At 36.3% G+C, this 11,005-nt stretch overlaps 1 pseudogene; it reads right to left on the bottom strand.

Annotated features, from left to right (window-relative positions):
• Positions 1 to 855: 855 nt before the first annotated feature.
• LOC124894237 lies at positions 856 to 9,098 on the bottom strand (annotated as a pseudogene).
• Between the last annotated feature and the right edge of the window lie 1,907 nt (positions 9,099 to 11,005).

Raw genomic sequence — 11,005 nt, forward strand, 5'->3', positions numbered from 1 at the left:
TCTACTATTGATGAATCCAATTGTGTGGTGCGTCAATAACTTGTGGTTGTTTCTATAGAAGCTTAGTCAGCTTTATGTTTGTCTACTAACTGTTGGGTTCGAAATCGAGAGTGTCGTCGGAAGTTTAAAGTATGCAAATTATAAAGACGATAATTCAGATGACACAAAAATAAATTAAAAAAAATATAATATTATTTATGATTTGGCCAATTGACTTACATATAAAACCTACTATTAAAAAGGAACAAAAACTAATGAGAGAGAAAATCTCCCCCTAACCAAAACTCTTAAACAACTACATTATGGGTTTTATTGTGTTATCATATAAGAAGAGGGTCTTCTATTTATCGAGTTCCAAAACCTTTCCTCCAAGATAGAGGTTTGTCAAATATAGAAATGTTTTATATTTTTCTTTTAGTAAAAGTAGAAGTAATTATGGTTACTTTCATTTTTCCTTCTAATAAAAAGTAAAACTTAATTTTGGTAAGAAAATCAAGGTAAAAATCCTAACACTTACCAGACTATGATCATTTCACAGAAATAATGAAAAAAATAAAATCTTTTTTGACCCCACATAGTCTGCCATTTGGAGTACATTGAAGTTCCTTTATCATATCATCTTATAGATGGACTAGTTGCAGGATAAACTGAAAGATAGCACACTGTAATAACTAATTTGATGCCTAATGTGACACATTGTCTATTTTCAATTTTTTTATGAAAATATCTTCCCTAACAATGCAAAGCCAAAGGTAAAAAGTTGAAATAGTAAGAAAGCTATAGCCATTTAGCCCTTTCCTTTAGGAGGAAAAACAGGCATGAAACAATATTCGTTACTAAATTCGCAACATGACCTTAAAAGGGAGTACCACTTCCACTCCTAGTTTCAGTAGGGCTGTACAAAGCAGACTGGTTTCTTGGTCTGTTCTTTTCTAACTGCCTCACTACTTCATCCATCGACGTCTAACTGTAGCAAAAGGAGCACAACAACCCATTGCAAGTCTCAAGGACTGCACCAAGCCTTCTTCCATTGGATTCATAATTCCCTTCAAAAGCTCCATATCGAATACCTCCAGTGTTGTTTCCTCCAGAACAGCCACTTTAACTAATGCAGGCAAATCAACATTGTCCCCATTTCTACCATTCTTTCCAGGTTTCTTTCCTAGCACAATCTCCAGCAGTAGGATATCAAAAGCATAAACATCAGTTCTTGAATTGCACTTCTTCATCCTTTGCAGCTCTGGTACCTTGTAACCTTCGGCTTTTACAACTGATATAATATCATCAGCTACAGCTGGGATCATTATCTTGTCAAGTCCAAATTCAGTAAGTCTGGAAACAATGAATTCATCAACAAGAACATTCTTTGACATAACATTCCCATGGGTTACGGGTGTTTCCAGACAATGGAGGTATGCTAGTCCTCGGGCGTAGCCCAAAGCTATTTTGTATCTTCTAGCCCAATTCAACACTGGTTTCTTAACTCTTGATTCTGTAGAAAATCAGAAAATATCATAATCAAATTCAATCATCCTATAATGTCTATCATTTAAAGTAAAGAAGAGCCACAAGAATTGCTACCAAGTTTGGTTTGGGGGTCAAATGGTACAATCAATAATTATTCAAATTAATTTTACAAGCATTGCCGAGAGCCAAAAGTGACAAATTACTTTCACTATTAAACAGATAATACTAAGTTTCTTGAGGATGGAAGATTAATGGAACAAAGTGATTGAACATACCGTAACCTATACCTCCCTTCACATTAATTTCACAATATTTCTTCCTATACCTGATCAGCATTCTTTAAGACAGACTAACGGTACAAACAATGTATAGCTATTTAAGGTTGAACGATCAAGGAGATCAAAATTCTGGGGTTCCAATATTTTATTTATGCAAACTACTTCTTTGCCAAACTACCAAATTATCATTTACAGGAAATAAGGACCCTGAAACAACCACATTATCATTAGATTGCATCAAGCTAAAGGAATTACAGAACCTTACTACACCAAGCTCAAATGCTTGGAAATGAATTGTCATCCGTTGATCTAGGACCACACGGCTCTTGAAAGCAAAATTATAGATGAATGGTTGACCAAGACATCTTATAGTTACATCGGCAGTTTAGTGATGATGTACCAGTTCTTTTGTTTTTCAAAACAAAATTTCTTGGATAGTACTTATGATCGGATACTTTTTATTTGTTTGCCAAATAGGTATATATATATATGGTAAAAGAGATATACGAGAATAATTTGTAATTATATCATTAGTTATCTACTTGTACAGCTGTTATCAGTTGTTGTATCACTTTAGGAGTGTAATTAGCTGTTGTATTACTTTAGGACTCAGTGTTGTATTAGAGCCTATATATTCTCCATTAACTAATGAATAAATGATCGGTCTTCTCATTCTCTGTTCAGCAGTAGTTCCTTTATGGTATCAGAGATCTAAAGCTCACATGAGTATGATCTCAATTTTTTTCTCCAACCCTACCTAATACCTCAAGCAAAAACATAGTCACCAAAGCCACTGCTGTTAATGCAGATAACACTACCAGCAGAACTACCATCATGCAGTTTAATTTTGTATCTCAACTACCTATCAAACTTGCAGGCAGCCACAACTTCACAACCTGGAAGGCCAGGTGTCGATGCTCATGCACGGACACAACCTTTTTGGTCACCTTAGTGGCACAATCGCTGGTCATCCTACCACACTTACAAAAAATAATGAATGCACTCCTAATCCAGCTTATACTAACTAGTTCTGCCAAGATCAACTAGTTCAGAATGCCATCTTGGCATCGGTGGAACCTACACTTGCATCTATTATTGCAACAGCCAAAACGGCCAACAAAGCATGGGAATCCCTACACACTTTCTTAGCAAACAAATCTCATACTATAATTATTAGTATCCAAGATAAATTAGCCCGTCTCACCAAAGATTCTTGGTCTGTCACTGACTATCTACGTGACATACATTTTATTGCTGATGAACTTGCAATCAGTGGAGAACCAATCACAGATGTGCAACTTACCATGAGAATCCTCTAATGCCTTGGTCCTAAATATAACGCTATTTCTACAGCCATCCGGTCACGTGAAAAAATGATCACCTATGAAGAACTCTTTGAGAAACTTCTTGATCATGAGATCTTTCTTAACCAGGAAGAAGCCAAATGGACACCACCAATCACTGCTGCAATTGCTCAACGAAACAACCAAGCACCTTCAAGAAACAATAACAATCACAAGTACGAAAGTAATACCTCAAAAGGTAGCCAACCATGGCATTCCCAGACAGCTCGATACTCGTCAAATCCCAACAATGGCACTCTCGTCAAAATTAGTAGCCTCAAAATACTGACTATTTTCTTTGCTGTCAACGCTGTGATCACATAGGTTACTCTACCAAAGTGTGTAGATCCCGTTGTCACAACCACTTTTAGGCTTGTGCGAATTATACTGCTCCGATTTCACTGCAACAAAATCCATAGATTGTTGACTCCAGGACTAACCATCACATCACAACTGATGCTCGTAGTTTATCTACTTCTCAGGACTACAATAGACCTGACGAGATCTCAATGGAAAATAGTAATACCATTCCAATTTCTCACACCGGTAACACTCGCTTATGTGCGTCAAATAAAAACTTTAAATTAAATGATACGCTCTGTGCCCCATCCATTAAAAGAAAACATCTCTCTGTCTCTAGATTTTGTCATGATAACAAAACATCCATTGAATTTTTTCCATTTAATTTTGTTGTGAAGGATCTGACTACGGGGGCGCCTCTAATGTGCGGGCAGAATAGACATAGGCTGTACGAGTGGCTGCAAGAGACAACACGTATTTTCCAACCTCAATCAAATTTGATAGTTAGTCGTCTTCCTATTGACCTGTGGCATTGACGATTAGGGCACCCAAATCGTCAAAGTTTACATAAGTTGTTAAGAATGTTTTTAATTCCATTTTGTGATTCAAAAACTCCTTTAGTTGTAATTCTTCCAATTCAAATAAGATGCAAAGGTTACCTTTCTCTACAAATACTCTGCAAAGTTAATGACTATTGCAAATTATTTATAGAGATTTATGGGGACTTTCCCCGTGTTATCAATTGATCAAAAGTGTTATTATGCATTGTTTGTTGATCACTTTTCAAAATATATGTGGATATATACTTTGAAAAATAAAAGTGATGTTAAAGATGTTTTTTAAAGTCTGCATCCTTTACTTGAACATCGTTTTACCACAAAAATTCTCTCATTTTACACTGATGGTGGTGGTGAATTTGAAGGATTATCTACCTACTTAAAAACACATAGTATTGAACATCTTGTTTCACCCCCTTATACACCTCAACATGTAGCTTTAGTTGAACAATGCCACAGACACGTTGTTGAAATAGCCAAAACCTTAATTCATCAAGCCTCTCTTCCCTCAAACTTTTGGAGTTTTGCTTGTCTTTAAGCAGTTTATCTTATCAATAGGTTACCCTCAGTTACCCTAAAAGATAAATGTCCTTATGAAATACTTTTTCAAGACACCCCAAAATTTGATTCCATAAGAACTTTCGGGTGTTTATACTATCCTTGGTTGCGACCATATGCCAAAAATAAGCTTGAGCCTCATTCAACTCTATGTGTATACCTAGGTTTTTCCAAAAAATATTATTACCATCAGTGCTTTGATCCAATCTTTTCAAAAATATATTTATCTAGAGATGTTTTATTTTTTGCGAATAATTTTCCTTTTCAAAATATCTTCTCCCATTTATCAAATTTTCAAATTAAATCATGGGAAACAGTAGAATAGAAAAATAGCCAAATCACCTATGAAGCTCAAAAGTTAAACATGGAACTTTCTTTTGTTATTACGTGTGCACCTTGTCCACAAAGTTCGTCCATGCCAATCGCCACAACTAGAGACCAATCTTGAGGCTCAAGTATTATCCTTAATTCTCGTTAGAATTCTTTATCTAATGAAGCTGTGATTTCTTTTTCAAATTCTAGGCAGCCACTCACCCTTTCTGCACCTTCTTCCATGAAGCAAACCACCCATTTTCAAACAAACAATCCATCCCTTTTAACTTATAAATGATGGAATCCACCTCAGCTCCCAAGTCATTGCCTTCATCTAGTAATTCCATACATTTATAACCTTCCATACCTTCCTCTATTACAGTGCCTTCTACTCCAAATTTGTCGGCTATCATCAACCCCCCCAAACACACAACCAAGCCAAATCACTTCAGCCACACTTTCCACTACAATGCCAAGTCCCCAATGGTTACCCATTCCAAAAATAACATCCTTAAGGCCAAACATCAACCTAACTTTCTTGCTCACTTTCCAAGTCAAAAAATGCCCTCTTCCTAAAAGAAAGCTCAGTGTTAACCCCACTGGAAAGCTTTTATACAAGCTGAATTTGATTCTTTTGTGAGAAACCAAATGTGAACTTTTGGTTCCCAACGATCCTTCAAAGAATGGAGTAGACTGTAAGTGGTTATTTCATATTAAGCATCATCCCAATGGTTTTATTGACAGGTATAATGCTCAATTAATGGCCAAAGGCTTCACTCAACGGCCTTGACCTAACTACCATTCCACCTTCAGTTTGTTAGTCAAGCCTACGACTATTCGCCTAGTTCTCACCATCGTTGTTTAATATAATTGGCAATTGTATCAACTTAATGTAAATAATGCATTCTTGCAAGGTCATTTAGAGGAACAAGTTTATATGAGACAACCTCCTGGCTTTAAACATCCGACTTTGTCCAATCAGGTCTGCAAACTTCACAGAGCTATTTACGGTCTCAAATAGACACCTAAAGTTTGGTACACCGAGCTCCAGAACTTTCTAGTAACACAAGGTTTTTTCAAATCATAATCTGACTCGTCCTTATTTATCTTACATCATTTAGGACTCACTGTTTATATCCTTGTATATGTGGATGGCATTATTGTTACTGGAAATCAAGAACATGGTATTCGACAAATTATCGATGCATTTGCTCAACATTTCTCTATCAAGGACCTTGGCCACTTAAACTATTTTTTAGGTGTTGAGGTTTTATCGTATCAAGGTGGCCTTCTGTTGTCTCAACAAAAGTATGTATAAGACCTTCTCCAGGAAGCCAATATGCAAGACAACAAAGGCGTTCCACTCCTATGTTGGTCTCTACTGTTCTTAGGGCAAATCAAGCTAATTCTATTATTGATAACTCACTCTTTCAAAAAATTATTGGCAAGCTACAAATTTATCTTTCACCAGACCTGGCATCGCTTTTACAGTAAATAAACTCTTCCAGTTTATGCATTGTCCTCAAGCTAATCATTGGAAAGCGGTTAAGTAATTGCTTCGATATCTCAAACAGACCTCCTCCTTTGGGCTTCAAATAACCCATGAGACTGATAATCAAATTATGGTGTACTCCGACTCTAATTAGGCTGGTGACCCTATAGACAGAACTTCCACAACTAGCTATGTTATATAACTTAGAAGTACGCCAGTCTCGTGGTCCTCCAAGAAGCATCAATCCGTCTCTCAATCATCCATTGAAGCTGAATACTGAGTTGTAGCTGCTGCTCTTGCAAAAACCAACTGGATCACCAACCTACTAGGTGAGCTTTATTTTTCCCTTGCCTGCATTCCGCATATACTCTGTGATAATATTGGGACTACATACATGTGCGAGAATCCTATCTTTCGTAATAAAATGAAGCATATTGCCATCGATTTCCACTTTGTCCGTGAGAAGGTGCAACGCAAAGAGGTTAAAGTCAAGCACTTACATGCTGCTTATCAGGTTGCTGATGTCCTAACCAAGCTACTTCCACATGCTTCTTTCATTCATATGTTTGACAAGTTAGGTATTGTAGACGTCAACACCAACTTATGGGGGTGTAAAAGAGATATACGAGAATAATTTGTAATTATATCATTAGTTATCTGCTTGTACAGTTGTTATCAGTTATTGTATCACTTTAGGAGTGTAATTAGCTGTTGTATTACTTTAGGACTCAATGTTGTATTAGAGCCTATATATTCTCTATTAACTGATAAACAAATGATTGATCTTCTCATTCTCTGTTTAGCAGTAGTTCCTTTATATGGTAGTTCACGTATTGGAATATGATACATATGAGAGGATACACATTAAGATGATGAATATGAGAGGATACACATTGGATTAACTTAGTAAAAAGGATATAGGTTAGAATAAATGGAATATCCGCTACATTATATAACATAATTTCTCTGTATTGTGTATTAGATTACTAATTCATTTTCTCTTAAAGATACTAAGTTTCCGTTACATCTATATTTTCCGGGCTATTGTAAATAATCTATTTATGCACTAATGAAGAGGATGCAACTTGTATTCCACATATCTCAGTCTCTCTAGCAAAAAATCAAAGCTGCTGAAAATGAGCCTAATAGCTATTGCTACTTTTCCATGACGTAATGATAAATACAACAACTTCAACTCATCACAATCAGCACATCTGCATGAGACTGAGTATACTTGCGAGTAAATGTATAAGGACAAGGGTATAGGACTAATGTGACTGAACTTGCATAGATTTCCATTAGTAAAACTTAAAAGAGTAAACACGAAAACACAAGGAAGCTAGACTTTACCATGTAAAAGTTCATGAAGATTTATGTTTGGGAGATAATCATAAATGAGAAGATTCTCCCCTCTCTTCCCTCGATAGAAAGCTCTCAAAAGAATTAAATTCTCGAGTCAAACTCTTCCCAACTGTCTAATTACAGTTAAACAAGTACTTCTACCCTTACAACTGCCTTCCCTCAACAACCTCAAAGCAATGGTTCCACCGTCAGCTAGTTTTTCCTTATAAATAGTCACATAACTAGTTTTCTCCATGACTTGCCCCGTCCCATTCAGCATATCCTCCGGAGTCAGATGCTCACCTCCTTGAAACAAGATGAGCTTCCCCTCACCACAACCAGCTTCCTCTTCTTCAACTTTCTCGAATTTATTCACTGCTTCATCCGCATGTTTCCTCCATTTCCCTTGGAAATACCCAATCAACAGTGAGGCCACAACCACCAATGCAGTCATCAGAGCAATAACAATACCAGTAATTACAAAAGGACTTAAGCCAGAGCTTCCACTATAAGGTCCCAAAGGATGTCCACAAAGAGTAGGATTATTTCCCTCAAAGACATGCATACCAAACTTTGATTCCCCAAAATTTGGCAACATTCCACTAAAATTATTGTGTGAAAGATTCAATTTTTCCAACTTTAGTGCAGCTAATGTCTCAGGAACTGGCCTAGAAAAATTGGTACCTCCCAAATCAAGCTCTTTAAGACCATTAAACTTAGATATAAACATAGGAAAATTCCCAGAAAATATATTTTTCCCAAAATCAAAACTTATATATAAACATAGGAAAATTCCCAGAAAATATATTTTGCCCAAATCAAGATACTGTAAACTTTTGCAAGTAGCATCAGGCAATGCAGGGTTTGGAAGAGAACCAGACAAATAATTACCATAAATCTTGAGAGAAACCAGCTTCTCGCAGATATTCCATATTGAAGCTGGAAGTGTCCCACTGAGAGTATTTCCACTCAACTCAATATCAGAGCGAGAAAAGTTGTAGCCAAGATCAAGAGGTATTGTCCCATGTAGTGGATTCACACCAAGATAGAGACTTTGCAATGTGGAAAGCTCACCAAGCTCCCTAGGAAGTGTCCCGGAGAGAATAGCTAATGATAACTCTAGAGACACAAGATGCAAAGATGGGTTCCTGTAAAGAGAGAGACTTGTCCACTAAGGTGAAGAGAGATCACTGTAAATTAAAGAAGTACCATTGCTGAAGACATATTTTAGACCTCTGCATTGATAGAGGGGAACTGAAGTGTTCCATGAAGATAGCAGTAAATTATTAGTGCTACCCTGAAGTAAAGATTTAATGTTCTGCAAGAGAAACTGAACATTAGATGCAACAGCAGGAGAAGAAATAAACACTTAAGGACAACTAGTGAAGGCTGTGAAAAAGATAATGTACAAGGAGAGAAATATCTGAAGTGCCATTAAATAAATGATGAAAGAGAGGAAAAAGACCAGAGTAAAGAAATGTGATGATTGTAGGAAGTGGGGGGATTTCTTTCTTGGGGTTTTCCTATTTGGAAAGCTGACATTTTTTTGACTACGAACCAACCACCCAACACAAAGCTCTTTGTCTATAGATTTGTGCTTCGCATTTACTTTATACCTTTAGCTCCTCCTCTTCAATTATGATGATTTCTCTCTCACTCCACCTTGATTTTTTTAAAAAAAAATAGTAATGAATTTTATTTTGCTCATTACTCAACTATGGTGGGAGTGGTTTTGGTGGAGGAGAAGATATAAGAAGTGAGGATAAGATAGTTTGGGCATGTGATTAGGAGGGGCATAGATGCCCCAGTTCGTAGGTGTGAGAGGCTAGCTTTGGATGATTTCAGAAGGGTAGAGGTAGGCCAAAGAAATACAGGAAGGAGATCATTAGACAAAACATGGAGCAGTTACATCTTACTGAGGACATGACCCTAGATAGGAAGATGTAGAGATCACGTATTAGGATAGAAGGCTAGTATGTATGGGTGAGTCATAGTAAGTACTTGAAGAGTTTTTGTGTAGCCGGGTTAGTAATCCTAGGACTATGTCCCTATATAGGAGCAGCTAGTTAGGAGGGTTTGGGTATGGTAGATGTCTTTGGTCTGTAAGTGTATGGTACTGGTATCTTATATCTTATTTCTCTTATTTCTCTTATTTCTATTGTTATTATTTCTCAATTATTATTTTTGTTATGTTATCCATCTTGTTTAATGTTTCATTATGACCTTGTTTACTATTCTTCATCTTGAGCCAGGGGTCTATCGGAAACAACTTCTCTACTTCTTCGGAGGTAGCGGTATGGACTACGTATATTTTAACCTTTCCAAACCCTACTTTGTGGGAATATACTAAGTTGGTTGTTGTTATCGTTGACTAATTGTACTAATGTTAGGTGAATTCATCAACTAAAATTAGAGTACATTCACTCATGCTACATGTTATAGCCATAATACAAAAAAGGAAGTATAAGTTTAACATAATTCATTAATATGTTTTCAACTTGACATCATCAGTAAACATTTATATCTTTTAATTTTGAGTGTTCACAGGTAGATACTCAAACTATTATAAAGTTAAAGAAATATATATATGTATCTTATATCAAGATTTGTCATGCAAAATGTGTGCATCTCATGCAATTTGTCAAGTAAAGCATTTGTGTTTACTTGTTCAATTTTATAATTATTTAAATATTTATTGATAGGAAGGAGTGAAGGATGCAGATTAGGGTAGAGGGTTAAGAGGTGGGAGGGTGTCGGTGACAGCAGGGGAGTATTTTGTATTTGGGTTTGAAGTTTCTTGTTCGTAGGTGTTGAGTGTTGTCTATGGTTTCAGATGTATAATTTCAGTATTATCTTGTGGCTAGCGTTGTTAGTTTATTTTGCATACTGTACAAGTTTATATGCATTTATGTATTGTGTTTGTTATATTGTTATTGATTCTAAGCCAGGGGTCTATCAGAAACAGCCTCTTAATTTTACCTGAGGTAGTGGTATGGACTGCGTACACTCTAGCCTCCCTAGGCCCCACTAGGTAGGAATACACTAGGTATGTTGTTGTTGTTGTACATGTAAAATTATAAAACATGGATATCAATTGAGGGTATTTATGCCTATGTGTTTAAACTCAATTGTCCTTTTACCATATTTGAGCAATGTTCAAGTTCGCAAAAAGCACTCATGTGTCATAAGACAACATAAAATACTTACTACCATGCCTTAAAATATTAACAGTTATATGGAAGAGTTGTGATAATCAACGGTGAGATGTGAAGGTTACAAACAAAGGGGGGACAAAGTATCCTGTATGCTATAAATATGGATATAACTTTTAGCATATGAGAAATCGGCACGCTTGTC

The sequence above is a fragment of the Capsicum annuum genome, unplaced genomic scaffold (assembly GCF_002878395.1).
Source record: "Capsicum annuum cultivar UCD-10X-F1 unplaced genomic scaffold, UCD10Xv1.1 ctg71893, whole genome shotgun sequence".
In the NCBI taxonomy this organism is placed as follows: domain Eukaryota; kingdom Viridiplantae; phylum Streptophyta; class Magnoliopsida; order Solanales; family Solanaceae; genus Capsicum; species Capsicum annuum.